A 14,259-nucleotide genomic window follows, 5' to 3' on the forward strand; every position below is an offset into this window, starting at 1 on the left:
AAACATAAGCTGGGAACCTGACTTATCATGTACATAAATGAGCAAAAGTGGCTCATTTATGAGCAAAAGTCATCAGCAAAACCTCTGAGTGTTTAGCACTCAAAAGACACAATTCACTGAACTAATGCAAACTGACTATACTAGGCAGATCCACAGAAGTACAGTAAAGACAGTTTTTTTTGGCCAGCATTCACTAACAGAAGAAGACCTAAAATAACTTCTGAATGACATGATCCCTTCCCATCCTTATCCCCCACCTCTTCAAAATAGCAGAACCAACAAAGAGCGGTGAACAAATTAGCTCCCTTCTAGATTTTCTGGGAGAGCAACAATAACTAACAAATATGAGAACGTGTCCATCATTTTGAGGTGGAAGCAAGACTCATTCCATGTACTTGAAAAGTGCAGAAGGTAGTATGGACACCAGCCCAATAAATTACTGTCGTTGGCCACTTGAAAATATGGACTTAGTATAGTTCATCACCATGCTATTGAAAGCAAGCTCTATGCCCTTCTGGTAACAAAATAAATTTAATTTAAGAGACCAAGTGACTTCTAAGCATAAAGACCTGAGCTCAGTATTAACCTCAAATAATAATGTATTTAGAGCATCAAGGAAGAATGCCCAATTTCTTTATCACCTATGCTGACTTGGCATCAATCTGCTGGGTGAAAGGAGGCACAGTGAAATGCTCTGTTCTGAGTATGTAAGATAGATGAATAAACTGCCTCTGTTTCTCCGGATTCTGCAATATGATAATACCACACAAATTCAGAAGTGCCTGTAATAAAATAGGTGTGCAATTACAATGCAGTTTGCAGCTGACATTTGCTGAATACAAAGCACTCCAGATAAAAATAGCATTCAGAGGTGCCCTGATACAAGAGGCACTTCATTTTTGTGACAGTTGATGGTACGTTTAACATTACTCATGTCCATACATTGTACATAAAAGTAATCTGTTGTAAAGTCAATTTGAGGTAGTCTAAATCTGACTGTTTGAAATGATGAAGTGACTTACTGCTAAATGCAAATATGGCTTGCATTACAAGCAAATTTACGACTCAAAATTGTAAACTTCCCCATGGTGGGTAGTGATTACAGCTCAGCACCTTTTTGATAAAAACATTATCACCTATAAAGATGGCCTTTTTTAAAAGAAGAAAAGCAAGATCTTCTTCCCCTCCTTCCTTTTCATGAATAACAACACCTGAAATATTGCTTTTGTGCCACTGTCTGGGACTGAGCCATTTCATTACACATTTTTCATGGCTATTGACCCTTGATTATGCCAATAACAGAACTGTGTTCACTCTGGGATATCTAAATTAAATTGTGTTCATTTCCCCATAAATCCTCTGACATAGGCCAATTTCAAGGCTCTTTTCCATTCTTTTGCATCCAGTTCTGATGGATATGCAAATCAAAACCATGTCACTTTTTTTCTTCTCTCCATCCTCTCTTTCTCCTTTCCTCTTTCTCTTTCTCTCTGACTCTCTCTCACTCTTTTGCTGTTATATGCCATGGACAAAAACACAAAATCTGCTGACTCAAGCCTAGCAGAGCTCTTAGCTATTCAGCCTTGCATATTCCTGCATGATTCAAATCAGTTTTCCAACTAAATTAAATTATAATGGTAAAATCAATCCATTTAATAAGATTGTATGCCTTTATCACTGTGCACATAAGGGTTGCCTTAATATTGCCAAGAATCATATTTAACATTCCCAACACCAGCATGGCTTAAACTCAGCTTCATTAAGTTGACTTCTTCAGTTTTTTCTAGAGCTTTCTGGTTTAGACTTTTGTTTTCTTTAAAATATTTTACATTTAAATAATACCTTTTTTGGTGGAGCCTCCTGGATTATAACCTGGTTAATAACCCTGGTTTCACTGCTGACTTTGTGACCTTGGGCAAGTTATTCAACCTCTCTGTGCCTTATTTTTTCTGTTTATAAAATGGTGACAATTTCTGCTCCTACCTGCTTCATTCCTGAATCATATTCTTTTGAGCTCTTTTATGAAAGGGTACTATATAAATTCGGGGTGGCTTGTTATTTTTCTTTCCTCTAAAATCTAAGCTAGCCTAAAAAAATCTTTTTATTGGTTCTCTCAACATCCTTGTGCAGTACGGGAAAAGGTATCGCCATCACCAGATGGTGGAACTGGACTCCTGACTTAAAAAGACTTCAAAACCTTCCTTTTGCTTCAGAAGCCTTTTGCATCTGAGACAGAGGTCAAAATTAGCCCAGCATGACCAGTCTTTTGGAAGGAAGGTGACTATGACCCCATAACCATCCAGACAAATTTCAAGGCACATGTAAGCCAATTGATTTGTTCACTCAAGACAACAAAGTTCTCCTGTGTTGCCTCATTTCTCTTATATTGTGCTACATGTGACCCCTGGTAAACAGCCTGGTGTGTGGCACAGAGGGGTGACTCTCCTCTAGTTGCAGGAAGATTGAGATTCTAAAAGGGGGGATGGAAAACGGCATCAGATGCTGGTACTTCCCTCAACTGAAAATGAAGTATTTAGTCCAAAATAGCTAGATACGTGAAGACAGAATGGTGAATCAATCAATCAATCGTATTTATTGAGCGCTTACTGTGTGCAGAGCACTGTACTAAGCGCTTGGGAAGTACAAGATGGCAACATTTAGTCCCTACCCAACAGTGGGCTCACAGTCTAAAAGGGGGAGACAGAGAACAAAACCAAACATACTAACAAAATAAAATAAATAGAATAGATATGTACAAGTAAAATAAATAAATAGAGTAATAAATATGTACAGACATATATACATATATACAGGTGCTGTGGGGAAGGAAAGGAGGTAAGATGGGGGGGATGGAGAGGGGGGCGAGGGGGAGAGGAAGGAAGGGGTTCAGTCTGGGAAGGCCTCCTGGAGGAAGTGAGCTCTCAGTAGGGCTTTGAAGGGAGGAAGAAAGCTATCTTGGCGGATGGGCAGAGGGAGGGCATTCCAGGCCTGGGGGATGACGTGGGCCGGGGGTCGATGGCGGGACAGGCGAGAACGAAGCACAGTGAGGAGATTAGTGGCAGAGGAGCAGAGGGTGTGGGGTGGGCTGTAGAAGGAGAGAAAGGAGGTGAAGAAAATAGGAAACAGTAGAATCATTTGTGCTGCGGCAGGCAAACAATGTACCTGAGTAATTCTGGATGGAGGAGAGGTGATCGCTGGGAATAGAAGGACTATGTCTTGAGGATTGGAGGGAAAATTGACTTTGGGAATATAAAATGATAGATTGGTCAGGGGATGCATGAGGGTTTTTTTCCCCCATGATCTTTGTGATTGTTGGGTGTTTTGCTTAGGAAAGAGACACCCAAGAATTGAAGAAATACCAGTGAGGATAATTTCAAGTATATATAGGGTTATTATTAAGAAAAGACTGATCATTATCCTCATTTGTCTCAAAAGAGAGTTTTATAAATAGGTCAACCATATACATTTTTAAGAAAACTGGGTCATAGTTGGGACTTCCGGGGGCCAGGTTGGGCTTCATAATAGCAGAGAGCCTGCTATTGAAGAAGATTGGGGTAGAGCTTACATGTAGGCTCCTTTGATTCACGTTTGCAGAGAGCCTGCTATTGAGATGATGAGGCTAGAACTGAGATGTAGGCTTCAGGAAGTAGCACCCTTATGCAACCTCCCAGAGTGCCTGGTGAGATGGGGGGGAATAGTCTTCTAGACTGTGAGCCCACTGTTGGGTAGGGACTGTCTCTATATGTTGCCAACTTGTACTTTCCAAGTGCTTAGTACAGTGCTCTGCACACAGTAAGCACTCAATAAATACGATTGATGATGAATATCCCCAGGAGGTTCAGAAGAGGAACAACCACAACCTTCATCCTCTCCCCTATCTTCTACATCAGTCCTGAAGATCAGCACTTTAGGGGTTTGGACAAGGGATCACACTTGAAATGACAGAGGCCGCAGCACAAACTTCATATGATTCTGACATCTGGGGAGATATTCACCACCTTGCTGAGTTCCTGGAACAAGCAGATCCCAGAACAGCATGGCCAAATCACAATTTAAGGACAATCCCAGCCTAAGAAGAGGCTTTCTGAGTGCAAAGTGATAGAGGAACCAGCTGTTAAAGGAGGTTGTGGAATCCTCATCCTTCAGGATGAAAAGAAAGGGAAAGAAATGTCCCTATTTTAATTGTTTAGCAGTCTGTATGGAGTATGAAGTTAGATATTGGACCTCTTGTCAACCACTCCGGCCCTAGGGATGATTCTTAATCATCCATTATTCTCCTGGATTAGGCATTTTAGATTTATTGTAAAGTCAAGGCATTTGTATTGGTTGTGTAGTTCAAATATATCCAACCCCAATTCTACTGTTACACTTCATGGATTTCATTTCAGAAACATAAGTGAAAGTAATATGCATCTTGAAAATGCACTTATCTTAAAGATAAGCTAGAGGCAACAAAAACAATATATGTGAGCCCATTTTAAGTCTGAAGAGAGATGAAGGTCTGTTAGAGCAACTATTTCAGCCTTTTATTTCCTCTTACCAGCTTTTGTTTCCTAGCCATTCTCTCTGAGTAGCATCATAGGATTTCATGACAATAATACCAGCTGAAGATTCTGGAAATGACACTTAACCATCTCCTTCCAACTGATACAGAAGTTGTTCATTTTGATAAACCATCATTCCTACTTGTCTTTTTAAAAGATTGCCAGATCAATCCCCTTCATGCTTTCTCATGGTTTAGAAGAAATATGCTTTGTCATTCTCCTTGCCCTGGAGGATAGCTAGGACTAGTTAATATGCGCATCCATATTTAACTTGCAATGGTGAACTAATCGTTTCTAAATGTATATTCCAGAATTCAATTAAAGTAAAACATACTACTGTTCAACATGGCATAAAGTTGAGAAACAGTGTTGCCTAGTGGTTAGAGCAAGGGCCTGGGATTCAGAAGGACCTGGGTTCAAATTCTGACTCCACTTGTCTGCTGTGCAACCTTGGGCAAGTCACTTAACTTCTCTGTGCCTCATCTGTAAATTGGGGATTAACCCTGTGAGTCCTATGTTTAGCTTGTATCTACACCAGCACATAGTACAGAGCCTAGCATGTAGTAAGTGCTAAACAAATACTATTAAAAAAAACAAATAAAAAGTTCACTTGGTGTTCCATCCTTGTTAGATGGCTGAATCACAGACACTCTTTGGAGAAGAGCTGCGTGATTTCAAATCCCCTAATCAGAAGTCTGTTTAAAAGAGTTGGCAAGGGATTTGCAGAGGAAGGAAAGGAGAAAACTACATGTCCCAGGATGCAAAGGGGCTGATTGCCTACATTTTCTAGCCATTGGGACTTTCTGGTAGGAATCTGCCTTCATTGCCAGGGTGGATTCTACACCCATATCAGGGGTGGAAACATCCCAGAAAGAGAAAATATTTCTACTTGGAATGACACCAGCAGCCAGCAAGTTTTCTGGATGGGGGCCAGGGGATTGGGTGGGGAGAGGGGGAGGATTTGGCCAAGGTCACTAGAGCCATGGTGGTGAGTGAGCTTTTTGCCACCTCCACCCTCCCCGCCACCCCAGAACAGTTGTCCCAGGTCTTTTTCTCACAACTGAGCCAAGTTCTGGTGGTCCAGGTTCCTACCAGCACTGGATGGAGGTAAACCTTGATAAAGAGTTCTGAAAAATCCGAGGCACCTCTCTGCTCGTGCCTGCTTTGAACCCTGTGACTCTGCTGAGAGAAGAGTCATTCCGTCATCCCAACCTCACTTGTGGGCATGTGGTGAGTGTTTCTATCTTTGCTGAACCAGTACTGATGATTAAATAGGCCAGGGACAGGGGATTTATAATTCCATCCTTTTACCAAGAAAAGGCCTTAGTAAAAAGGTGCCCATGTGCTCTGAGATCTGACCTCTGGCACCTAGACAGAAATGTGTGTGTGTGTGTGTGTGTGTGTGTGTGTGCGCGCGCGCAGCTTTAAATGTCTACATTTGGACTATCCATGCATTCTTTTCAGTAGTATTTGAATTCAGTATTAGTTGCTGGACATAGGTCTGTGTAGAAAAATATTTCAGCCATGTTTACAGAAGCCACATGGATTCTGGCCAGAGTATTTACTCACATTATTCCTTGTAGGTACAGAAGGGATAGTCCTTTTGCTTCTTACACAGTGTAGAATAGCAAAAAGGCTCTAGTGTGGCAAATCATGAGAGTCCAGCAATCCCCTTCATATTCTCAGCGTGCCCTGTGGTCTTCCTCTTTCTGAAACTGTTAAGAGTTCTTGGTGTCTGCTTTTAGTAGAGGGTTTCACTTTCCTATCAGAAACTAAGAACAAAATGAGATTCATTAGCAGTTGTCTTGTCTTATTTCTTGTCTTACGACACCAGGGACACATCTCTCCCAGAACGCCCCACCTACATCTGTAGTCATTCTGGTAGTATATTCATAGAGTTTTCTTGTTAAAAATATGTACAGAAACAAAAAGTATTTTGCCTCTCTCCAGTTGATCTTTGGATACTGCCATACCCTATAAGGCACACATTATTTAGTCCGTCATGTTGCTCTGGAATCTGACACTGTAATGAGAAAAATAGATGTGTGAACTTCTTTTAAACACTGTCACAGAATGGATTGATTTATATGCTCAGTAGCAATTCCTGCACTTGGTGATCTTCAAGGTCATAAGCACTCCATTCCCTGTCCAGGGGATTCCTACCCAAAGTAAGACAGACAAAATGCTAGTTGAAGAAAATACTGAGTGATGAGGTTATTAGTTTTCTCCTTTATCATTACCTTTTTGTACACTTTTTCTTATATATTTATTCATAGTCCTCTTTGGAAGAACACCAGTTGTTTTAAAGAATTTGTTAAAAAAAAATGAGATTTAAGAAAGTGTTTATAAGCCTCCATCTGGGGGTCATAGGGCCTTTGCCTATGGTGGTGTCAGAGAGAACATGGCAGGTTTCTTTCTCTGTCAATTTGCCATTAATAGAGAAGGGCTATTTTTGCTAGAGTTGAAGAACTAGGATCAGAGCCTATTTTCAGCACTATGATGGTGGCACTTTAAAAAGTGGAAGAGATGCAGGGTAGAGAGAGGAAGCTGTCACATAGTCTTCTAGTACCTTCTCAGACATCCATACAGAATTAGGGTGGACCACTCTCCATCAGATTTCCAGGATAATGATCAAGTTCTGAAGTTGTGAAGTTCTTATTGTTGACAGGGTGGAGAGAAATAAATTATGTAATGAGGAAATCTTGATGCTAGATTATTTGGTAATGAATGACATCAGACTTTTGGGTATCAGTAAATATAATACAACAGAATCAGCAGACGCGTTCCCTGCCCATTACAACCTTAGTCTATCGCAGTGGTTTCTCCCTACTGGTCGGCCTGGTCCATGCTGGGGGTCTCTCTGGCTTTGTCCAAGCAGGGAGAGCGAGGAATCACCCAGAGATGGAGAGTGGCACGCTGGAGGTGTCTGCAGCAGGCCGCCTTCAAGCTCAGCTTTTCCCCAGCATCATGTGGGCTTAGGAGTGGTGTGGCCTGGAGCTGCTCCTGGATTCCCAGGACACAATCCCTGCTCCGGATCGCTCTCCCTGGCTGGCCCAGCGCTCTGTGGGATGGGCACCCAAGTCTATCAATCAGCTGGATATTGATGGGCACATTCTGCTCCCCCCTCCAACTTCTCCCCCTCCTCCCCCTCCCCATCCCCCCCACCTTACCTCCTTCCCCTCCCCTCAGCACCTGTATATATGTTTGTACGTATTTATTACTCTATTTAGTTATTTTATTTGTACATACTTATTCTGTTTATTTTATTTTGTTAATATGTTTTGTTTTGTTCTCTGCCTCCCCCTTCTAGACTGTGAGCCCACTGTTGGGTAGGGACTGTCTCTGTATGTTGCCAACTTGTACTTCCCAAGCAGCGCAAACAGTAAGCGCTCAGTAAGCCCCCCATCTTACCTCCTTCCCTTCTCCACAGCACCTGTATATATGTATATATGTTTGTACATATTTATTACTCTATTTTACTTGTACATATCTATTCTATTTATTTTATTTTGTTAGTATGTTTAGTTTTGTTGTCTGTCTCCCCCTTTTAGACTGTGAGCCCACTGTTGGGTAGGGACTGTCTCTATATGTTGCCAACTTGTACTTCCCAAGTGCTTAGTACAGTGCTCTGCACACAGTAAGCGCTCAATAAATACGATTGATTGATTGATTAAGAGCTAGTATTATTAGGTCCAGTTCTTTAGACAGTGTGGTTAACTCATTGGGCTATTTTAGGGACAGTCTAATGGATGGGAATTTTTTTCTCTGAAAAAAATGTCATTTATTTTTAAAGGGTTTAGTGTGTGTATGTGTGTGTTTTAAGGCACATATTTTTGGGAAGGATTTTTCCACTAATTTTTATTTTTAATTTTGACCCAACTCTTTAGAGGGCAAACCTAACCCTCAGCACCAACTTAACATTAGCAAGAAGAGTTCTTTGAAGACAAAAGTAATGCTTTTCCAACCTCCTTCCATTAATCTTATCCCACAGCCTACCTCAGGAAACCTTACTTCAGCATGTCTGCCTGATTGACATATTTATTTCAAATTTTTCATCCTCTTAAGTCCTTTGATCCCACTGCCACTACAGGAGATCACAGAGCAGTCCTCAGCATGAAAGTAGGCTAGTGGAGAGGTGGAAGTGGCTGGGAATGTTACTGCCTTGTTGACTGGCTTTTCCTTCAGCATGGAAAAAATAAGGACTGTTTTGTTTAACAAAGTAAGGTGTTTCAAGGATGTTCTTCCATTTCCCCATGAAGATACAATGTCAAAGAAAAGAAGATCCAACTGTAATACCTCAGTAGAATGGATTTCAGCAGTTCTTTGCTAACTTCAATCAATCAATCAGTCATATTTATTGAGTGCTTACTGTGTGCAGAGCATTGTACTAAGTGCTTGGGAGAGTGCAATATAACAGAATTGGTAAACACTTTCCCTGCCTACAATGTGCTTACATTCTAGGGGGGGGACACAGACATTAATCTAAATAAATAAATTATGGATATGTACAAAAATGCTGTGGGGCTGAGGGAGGGGTGACTAGAGGGTGCAAATCCAAGTGCAAAGGGGGGATTTTACTGATGTGAAGGTTGAACCGACAGGATTTGGTGACAGATTGAATATGTGGGTTACAGGCTTGTGAGACAGGGAGGATGGTGGTTCTGTCTACAGTGACAGGAAAGTCAGGGGCAGGACAGGTTTTGAATGAGAAGATAAGGAGTTTGTTTTGGACATGTTAATTTGAGTGTCCGCAGGACTTCCAAGTAGAGGTGTCTTGAAGGCAGGAAGAAATGCGAGACTGCAGAGAAGGAGAGAGATCAGGGCCGGAACTGTAGATTTGGGAATCATCTCCATAGAGGTGGTAGTTGAAGCATGGGCACACCAAGGGAGTGGGTGTAAATAGAGAATAGACGGGGACCCAGAACTGAGCCTTGAGGGACTCCAACCATTGGGGGAGGGAGACAGGGGAGGAGTCTGAAAAAAAGACTGTGCATGAGCAGCCAGCGAGATAGGAGGAGAACCAGGAGAGGATAGGATCACTGAAGCTAAGGTTGGAGACGGGGATGGTCGACCTTAGTGCTTGGCACACAGTAAGTGCTTAAATACCACTCATTGTTACAATGCTCTTTTGGCTCATTCATGCTAGCCTATGGAATATTAAAATTGATATTTCTTAAGGTGCTCTCTCCCTTTGAGAGCGTGCAGTCTTGACTTAGACACCTTCTTCCTGTCCCCCTTTGTAGTATTTTGGCCAAATTGAATAATGATTAGAACCCATTTCAATTTAGCATTTTATATTGAAAGATCTATTTAGACTAGACAATGGAAGATCTCCAGTATTTTAGCAGGTTACTGCAAAGGATGTGGAAGACAACACTTTGAAAATTGAATATTTACATATGTACACGTAAAAATATCATTCACAATCTTTCATTATTGGTGCATCTTTATTTTGCTATTTAACCATGTAATTATAGTCATTGTGTTTTTATCATCATCATCATCATCATCAATCGTATTTATTGAGCGCTTACTATGTGCAGAGCACTGTACTAAGCGCTTGGGAAGTACAAATTGGCAACAGATAGAGACAGTCCCTACCCAACAGTGGGCTCACAGTCTAAAAGTGTGCTGGTATTTTTTTGGTCAATTCTTTGGATCTTGGGGATACATTAATGCAGTTTACATTATTTCTTGTGGGAAATTCTATTTCATTTAGTGCACTCTGGCTTAACCCTTTATTTTCATGGAATGGATCAAGATCCCTAATGGGCATATAATAGTGGGTATATATCTACTTGCATGCAAAGGTTATCTGTGGCTAGTCTAGGTCATCTTCAAAGGTAGAGAGGAAGAAAAAGGGGGAAGAGAGAGTTTTATAAAAGTTACTGATTGCTGAAAAAAAAAAACAGAGTAAAAGAAGGGACAAAGAAAGGGATAGAAAGCACTAGGGAAAGCCTCACTACAAGAATCAGGTTATCTTGGGTTCCAGGGGGTCTGTCAGTGATCCCTCTAGCCCAGAGCAAAAGTTTGGCTGCCAGCAGAGCTTGGGAAGGTTGGTCTCTGTTGTATCTCTAGAGAGAGAGAGAGAGAGAGAGAGAGAGAGAGAGAGAGAGAGAGAGAGAGTGTGTGTGTGTGTGTAAGCAAGGGTGTCTGGAGCTGAAGCAGTGTGTCTGCAAATGTATACATGCATCCCTGCTGCTCTTTGGGTTACAGCTATCTTCTCAGTGTGTGTTGACAAGCAAAAGGGTGAAATCCAAAACTTTTCTTTCCTTCTACATTGGCAACTCATCATCTGTTAGTGACACTTTGATTTTATTAAAAATTGATTCATGCAATCCCCTTCTTGTTGCATTTACTGGCCATTTCTTTGATTTCTTCACCCGTTTGAATGAATCCTTCTTTGGCAATTTCTGTTGTGAGTCCATTTGATCTTTAAGAGATGTCTATCTAGTCCAATTTTACGAGACCATGTCTGCAATTCTTGCCTTTTCTTTTCCAATTCTGCTACAACGCTTGTCATTTGTTAAGCACTTACTATGTGCCAAGCACTGTTTTAAGCACTGGGTAGATCCAAGATAATCAGGTTGGACATGGTCCCTGGCCCACATGGGGCTCACAGTCTAAATTGTAGGGAGAAGGATTAAATCCACATTTTACAGTTGAGGAAATTTAGGCACAGAGAAGTTAAGTGACTTGCCCAAGGTCACACAGCAAGCAATTGGTAGAGCTGGGATTAGAACTCAGGTCCTCTGACTCACAGGCCTGTGCTCTTTCCATTAGATCACACTGCTTTTCACAGGCCATCATATGAAGACTATCTGGCTGTGTTCATCACCAGGTATAATATATAGCCAACATCACAGGCAGGCATAGGAGGGCAAATATTTTAGGTTAGAAAACAAGATAGGTGGAGGCATTTTAAAAGAGTTATCCTAGTGATCATGCCAGATGCAGGCTCCAGGACCGATAAGGCTGAGGAACTTTCCCTCTCGTTTTGCTTCATCTCACAGCAGGTACAAGACCCAGAAGTCAAATTATTCAGGAGCATTCTGTAGGAAAAAAAAACATTTCTAATGACTATTAATTGCTAACTACTGATGACTGTAATTTCCTGATAAACACAAATGTAACCGCCTAATCCTCTGAATTAAGTAAACTGTCTCGTGGGCAATAAAAGTTTGAAAAAGAAAAGAAGCCATTTAAAAAACTGAAAAATATGTTTACAATACAGACTCACAAAAACATGAGGAGATTAGTCATGGGGGAAAACATTAGTATAAAAATGTTTCTTTAAACTGTAGACGAGTCAGTCAGGAGAAAGAAGGCTCAGAATCAAGATAAAATGTAATTTCAAAATCCATCCTGCAGGTTCTATTCCCCAAACAATTCATATGATATCTGTTCTAAAAAAATAAAATCATTGCAGCAACCTTACACTCATGAGCAACTGCTCTGTGGGAAACTGAGCTGCACACACAATTGAGTAAAGTAACAACTGGTAAAATGGAAATTGGGAGTTTTGAAGTTGCCTGAGGAAGTTATGAAATATCTTTCTCCTTTGTTCTCCTGAAGTTTCAGCTCATCTATACCTGCATTTGGCCTAGAGGGGTTTAGACTCCACCATCAACTCTGAGATCTTTTTCTTTCCTGTCTTCAAATGAAAGTATAATCCTGGTGAGAATGTGGAGTGCTTGCTGATTTTTAGGAATTTCTCCATAGTAGTTTGAGGGTGAGATAGATTATTCACCGGGCGGGGGTGGGGGTGGGGGGAATGTTGTGCTGCATAATTAACAGTGGATTAACCCATTTCTAATTCCATATGTTAGTCAATGCATGCTCCATCATTTAGCCAACAGTCTAATTCTTAAGCAATGAAGGAAATGAAGGTGATTTGTCTTTATTCTCTGTGTAGAACAGAAGACTGAGGCCACATGAAGGAGGGTTTTTACCATCACATATGGGATTGACAAAATAAATAGAAATATATCTTTCTTTGGCTTCAGAAACTAAAAATAGGATAAAAATAAATGAGACCCTTAAAGCTGGTATACACAAGGTGCAAAGTGTAATTCATATGCAAAATAAATAACGTAGGTAAAAATGATTAAATGAGTTTCAAAATTATGTAGATTCCCACAGGAAGCATGACTGAAAGCTGCCATGTAATTGATTGAAAACAGTGTAGAAGAAGCAGGTAGTTGGGATATGACTGTACTTGAGACAGCATTTTGTTTTGTGCAGGATATTTTTCCCAGCTTTGCACCTCAAAGACAAAAAAAGACAATTTGAAAACATTGATCTTAGAGTGGATTTATTAAATCTGGATTGAAATTTCATGCTCTGGTCTCAGATGCCAAAAACAGATTCATGTGACCCTTTCACTGTCTATAAGTGTTATGGAAAAGATTTGGCAAAAATTGTGAAAATGAGGTGTCCATAAAGCACTCAACTGCAAGGTATACACAGGTGGATTAGCAGTGTCCCTGAAAGGTAGCACCAGAAAAAATATGGGGATGAATCATTAAGGAGAAAAAAAAAGAAAGCTGATGTTTTAAGTCTATTGCCTGTCTGGAATAAGATTAAATATAAAAGTGTGTGTGGATGATGGGTTAACTGTAAAGATATTTCAGAGATAGGGTGATCTAGTTAAGGAAGGTAGGAAATGAAGTTACACATAATTCTAATCAAAAGTTCCATCTTCTCCAAATGTTAGAATGTTTAGCCAAATCGTTTTTCCCTTTTTCAAGGGATCTTGACTTCAAAAGAAAATAGCTAGATGTATATTTTTAAGTTATCTTGGTTAGATAGGTACTTTGGTATCTAACCCTGAAACCTATGCCCAGACTATTTATTCAAACAAGTTATCAACTCTCCCTTCCTGGAATCCTACTCTCCTTCCCAGTTTCCCTTCAGATCTTGAAATGTCCCCTTCACCCTAATCTTTCTTCTCTGTTTTTCTCAGTTGATTTATCCTGTCCTAAACTGTTTTAATCAATTCTTCTTCAGAAATTTCATTATCATTAGGATTTATTGAGCATTTACTGTGGACAGAACATTGTCCTAAATTGCTTGGGAACATACAATAAATGAAGAAAACATAGTCCTGTCCTCGAGGCACTTATAAGATAATGGGGTAAGTTTGTGTCTTGCCAAATTAAGTAATTACTCTCTTAATTCTTTCTCTGTCATCAGATATTTTGATCAAGGAGAGCTTTCAATATCAACCATTATGTTACGAGGAGCAACTCCTCACTACAATTTTGGTCCCCTTATTCATTCAATCTGCCTGCACAATGACTCTGACCAAGCTGAATCAGCTCCCAGAGATGTCATGGTAACAGTGGTTCAATCCCTCAACAAAAGTTCTTTTTTGCCCACTATGGGTAGGACAGATTTTCAGCAAAGAAAATGAAAACTACAAAACCTCTATCAGTTACAACAGACAGAGACCAATAAATGAATAAATAAATAAAAATGGTTTCCAAAGTGTCAAAAGTGCTGATTCACTAACTGGTTGAATGACCAGTGAACCTGATTAGAATTCAAGATTAAAGGGATGCATAATGAATCATCAAAAATAAAACCATAATACCATACCATAAAACATAATCTGAAACACCAACTCATCCATTTTTCAAACTTCTTAAAAAAATGAAGAAAAGATGATTTTTTTTCTGCCCCCTGTGACATCTGAACACAATACTTGAGTGGA

The sequence above is a fragment of the Tachyglossus aculeatus genome, chromosome X4 (genome assembly GCF_015852505.1).
Source record: "Tachyglossus aculeatus isolate mTacAcu1 chromosome X4, mTacAcu1.pri, whole genome shotgun sequence".
NCBI lineage: Eukaryota > Metazoa > Chordata > Mammalia > Monotremata > Tachyglossidae > Tachyglossus > Tachyglossus aculeatus.